Below are 5,547 nucleotides of genomic sequence, written 5' to 3'. Positions count from 1 at the left end.
CCATTTTCCCTACTTCGATAATCTTAAATAGAAGAGGTTTTCACTTAAAAACCTACGGCTAAACAAGTCTCCATTTCTTAGTGGCATTTCAAATGCCTTTTTTGGTAGCACGGCTATAGCTGGTTTTCTCACTACCTTTTGGGGAATCGTGAATGCCTGGCATGCCTGGCATACCTGGCATACCTGGCATACCTGGCATACCTGGCATACCTGGCATACCTGGCCTGGACCAAAACACCCTTGACTGCCTGCCTGCCGCCGCGACTGGCAGGCGACGTTGTCACAATGCAGGATCACTCATCCACGGACCGCTGGCTCGGCGAGGGATCTCCAGATTTCTCCCAGGGTCTATGTCTCGCCAATCTCGGTACCGGATTCTCGACTCCTCTCGTGCCGGCCGTGGATCAGCAACACCATCACAACCACGACATACGGAAACCACAACATGACCACAATCGAACCAGAAACCAGAATGAGAATCAGGATCACAACTAGAATCAGAACCCCAGCAGCCCGCCCGCCCGCCCGCCTATCAGTGCATTGACAACGACATGCAGCTACATCGTGGGCCGTACAAGCCCGCAGCATTCCGTACCGTACCGTCCCAAGGAGCGGCCATCAATCCATGGCCATCAATCCATGGCCAGAGCTGGAGCAGCTGGGAATGGGATCCGTGTTACATAGGGGATAGAGATACAGTAGTAGCATCATAAGTAGCAAATCCCGGCTGTTGCCTTCGTACAACATAATTCTACATGCAAGATCAGCCGCTGAAACTCCTGTCATCATGCAACCTTGCGCCAATTAGATTGCCGCCGGCCAAGAAGCATACCTGGTTCCGATCTACTTAGCAACTGGTAGATGTCTATAGCTTCGATTGTTCAAAAGGTCGATATGTTATGTATATCAAATGCGGGTAGCTAGCTATATCCGGAGCGAGATCAGGTAAGGCTCTAAGGTCAGTAACAATAGATAGACCCAAAGATCAGGACGAGGGACCAAGACGAGAGATCACGCGTGCATTTCCAGATGCATGCATGTCATTTATTTCTCTTAGTAGAGCATTGCGAGACCGAGGGAGATCCGAGTACAGCTAGCTAGCTAATGCTAATAGCACCGACCATACCGGTGTCTCGGAGTCCACCTCTTTCCATCTGAAAATGTTCACTTGCTTGTATTCTCCGAACAGCACGGGTGGGTTCCTTTCCCACCCACCCACTCTGATATTGCTGCCTCCTGCGAGATACTGCAATCGCCTTTTCGTAACATGTTTTTATGCAACCATCGAGAAATGCCTCGAGGAGACGCTGCATAGAGCACACAGTAAACACAGCATCTAGTCCGTAAACGACGAGTTGGAGACGGCTGGCTGCAGCATTGCTGCTCACTTGCGCGCGCCCATGCCGCTGCATGTCTTGGAAGACATTATCTTTCTCCGGATCGGGGGCTTCGAAGAAAGACCTTACGGAATCTCATGTTTTTATGTCCCAGGTTGTCAGGACAGGTACACACCACGTCAGCAGGAAAGAGGATCCTCCCTGTGATATTCATATTTATATCTGTTTACTTGTGCCACGGCGAAATTAGAGTAGCTCGTGTCATAATATATCATCTGATATATATGTGTCTATATATGCATATATAGATGTTCAAGAGTGATCACGAGGTGATGTATAGAGCGTACTTGACCTGCTCCTCGCCGGCCTAGATACATACCTACTCACATACAACTTTCAATCTCAACAAGGCAGAAAATAGAAATGAAAATAAAACCTAACGAATACTCACAGTCTGTCTGCACCGCCCTCACCTTTCCAAATCCGAAAAAAAATAACAGCTGCCCAATTTGTGACCCTTCCCTACCTATCTATGCTACATACCTATGACACCTACCCACCTACCCACCTCCATCCCATACCAGCCAGCGCAGTGTGTCTTGTACGATGCCACACCAATGGAGATCCGAACCCGGGGCCCCCGGCCCGGCTCGCCCACTCCATCCGTATATTAGATTCCCCAGAAAAAAAAACCGCATCGCATGCAAGTATGGCACGATGAGATTTGCTTTTTATCCCGCTTCCTCTCCTTTCTTTCCTTTTACCGATCATGCAAATTAGGCAAATTATGCGGTCACGTCGTCGACCCTCGGCCGTGAGAGGGTTTGCACTTTCCTTACGTATGTCTAGCCGATCAACCGAGAGAGAGAGAGAGAGAGAGAGAGAGATGTCTGGGAAGAGAGAAAATGGGAAGGGGAGTAGGGATAGGTAAAAGGGCGCTGGTATAAGGGGATCTGGTTGCTTAATGGGTGGGCGAGTGGATGGGTGTGCTACTCAGGCTCAGCTGACCTTCGTACGTGATTCGAGATGGCGAGTGCGGTGCAGCTGGTTCTTGCCCGGCCAGGGCAGATAGGTTGATTTATTGATGTATATGTATATATATGTGTGTGTGTGTATGTATGTGTATGTCGACTCGATATCGCATCGCTGTCATGGTTATATCGTCATCTGCTTTGCATATATGGTATATACCTTATGCTACATTCGATTCGATTCAAGTTCAGAAAGTAAAGGAGCGTCGGCGAAATTCTCTACGGTGTATACATATATATATGCTTGGCTCTTTGAGCTCCACGTACCTCTCTCTCCATCCAGCTGATCGCAGTTAGCTAGCTAAATATCGTGGAATTGAGATTTCTAGATCAGCATGCAATGATGAATAGTAATGTGACTTGATGATTCGTATACGGCAGCAGCTATCTTACGCCTGCAGCCTGCAGCCTGCAACCTGCCGCGGAGTTCTTTGCAGTGGTAAATTGGTAAGGTAGCTAGCAAGCTCTTTCTGCTCTGCTCTGCTCTCATCGTGGAGTAAGGCTGAAAATGAAAACAGAAAGAAACATACAATTTGAGAGTTAAAATAAGAGATTATATAAATTTATCTTCCGATGTTAGCCAATATCCTCACCCTTTTTTTTGTATAGTATATTTGAGGATTTAAAATCTGTTCGGGACCATGAATGAATGAAGGCTCCTTTATAAGTGAGCGAGTAAGCAGCTAGGTAAATCGATAGACCGACTGACTAGTGGTGACTTGGGAATATGGATGGAGTTTGATTAGAGAGGATAGTTTTTGAACTGGTGATTTAGATATGATGTGTGTAATAGACTTGTTGCTGTCGTTGCGAAAGTCTATAACCTTCCTCCTGTTTTCTTCCTATGTATGAAGATGAGAATTCTGCCAGCTTCTTTCTACCTTTGACCTGCTTTACCTTTTTTTTCCATTTGTTTTTGATCATAGTTGTAGTATCATCATATCGTACAGAGCCCTGAATTTCCAAGGGAGTGAGTGGGTACATACCCACCACCGTCCCTACCTACCTACCTTGCTACCCAGCTCTGTTTCAAAGTTCTGCACCGAGAAAACAAAGAAAGAAAGAAACAAAGAAAGAAAGAAAGGAAGAAGAAAATACAAAGAAAGAAACAGGAAAACATTGTGGCGTGCAGGGTATTGGTGCCAAGTTGGATACAGCCAGGATATACGCCCCCCCCCCCTGATCATAGATCTTCAATGCATGACATCTCCAACGGGCCCCTAGAAGAAACAGGCGATTGACATAAAAATAGGGGCGTCAGAAGCCAGAATCACATAGTTCCACCTAGCTGGCCCCATCATACAATGTAATCTGAGAAGTAGAAAGATATATATTTCTGTATGTTAACAGATATACTGCGCCTCACTGAATTCTGAATATATCCTATCCAGAGAGCCTTTGTTTAGATATTTGGAATTCCACGACTAGTAAATATCGACATCAGTGTCAAGTGTCAAACACGTGAAAAGAAAAGCTATACGATAGGATACGAAGACAAGTGTACGTACGCACCGGTACGCAGCGCAATGGAACGCACTGCACTATCCACCGCACGTCCGCGCCCCGTCTCATTCGTATTCTTCTCCGTCCGTCCGTCCGTCAAAGGATCCCCATGACAGCGAACGGCGAAGTATTACACAGTATATCCGGTCCCAGTCCTAGTCTCCAGGTCCCAGCGTCAATCAGAATTCACCCGAGCGAGCGCTGTCATCCATGGACCTCGCATCCTAGCCTGTTCCAGGTGTCAGAAGCAAGAGAGAAGGGGTAAGAAAGAAAGCCTCCTTGCGAAGGGGGGGCCACGGCCACAATGCCTCCTCCTCGTATTATGATACACGTCTTTCAAAATTAGGAGGCGAAGCGAAGCGAAACGGAGGACGAGCGATCCAGTAGTCGGAAAAGGGGACCTGCGGGGGATGGCTCCGGTGGAAGGAAAGATTTCAGACAGCGGATGCCTTGCGTAGGGAAGGTAAAGCTCGCATCTTTGGGCGAGACGTGGAGACTTACGTCAAACGCCGTTGACAGAAGCGACATTTCGGAAAAGGTTTGTTTGATCTTTGTTTGTGACGGTTGTGGCTTCTTTGTTTCTGAAGGGATTTTGGCTCGCTTTCTCGCTCGCTTAAAGGTGGAAACTATAGGGATGGAATATTGCCAGCGGAGTCTTGACCGGAAACACAACCATTTGGTCGTTCGTTTTCATTTCTTGGGTATTTAGAAATCTGCCTCGATTTACTCTGTCACGATATCGGCGAGCTCAGAGGGCTGAGGGATTGTTTGGTTAGTTGGTTGGTTGGTTAATTAGCTAGTCAGTTATATTGAGGAGTCCGCTATTCCCTTACTCTCTTTGCGATCCACACTAGCAATTGATTAGAGGGAGGGGGATGGTGCCGTTGAGTAAATGGATGATGAGCTGTGTTGTGTTGGGTATATCATTCAGAGTCTCAGTCTGTCTCAGGCCTAGCTAGACCTGTCAGACATCTTGACAGGTAGATAGGTGTGATGCATCCATTTCTCCTTTCCCATGAGCGGGCGCTCGTTCAATCTGCCCGTCCGCTCATCCGCTCATCCGCTCGTCCGCTCGGTCGCTCGTTCGTTCGGTCGTTCCATCTGTCAAAGATCTGTAGCGTCGCTTGTCTGCATGCCAGCCAAGAGTTTTGAAGACAAGACAAACAAAACACATACACCCGTTGAGTCGAGTCGAACCGAGTCGCGGTTTATAGAAAATTGGTCTTGTGATACTTTCTGGCTGCGGGTCATCGAATCGCAAGGCTTCCTTTGAATCCAGTCCCAGTCCCAGTCCCAGTCCCGTGTCCCGTGTTCCTTTGGTCTGTTGGGCGGCAGGCTGCATTATCAAACTGGCCTCCCCCCCCCTGTCCTGTCCGGGGAATTTAGCTGCATCTCTGGATCTGCATCTGCATCTGGATCTGGATCTGCCCTGGCAGTCTACCCTACCGCTCTGCCTGTCCTGCCAACCAAGATCCGATACTTGGAGATCCTGGCGTGTCGGCGAGTATAGTGGTCAGTTGCTGGCTAGTAACTACTCCTATCTGGGTATCACATCACCAAGAGTAGATCTGTCTATACCAGGAGAGAGTTACTTAGTATGTAGTAGCTCGTGTTTCTACGACTGCCTATCAATACCTGGGTAGCTATTTAATCTCTGATCCCGGTAGTTCGGTAGA

This window comes from Drepanopeziza brunnea (genome assembly GCF_022702325.1).
Source record: "Drepanopeziza brunnea f. sp. 'multigermtubi' strain 214-2 chromosome Unknown ctg11, whole genome shotgun sequence".
NCBI lineage: Eukaryota > Fungi > Ascomycota > Leotiomycetes > Helotiales > Drepanopezizaceae > Drepanopeziza > Drepanopeziza brunnea.
This window is presented reverse-complemented; position numbering follows the sequence as displayed.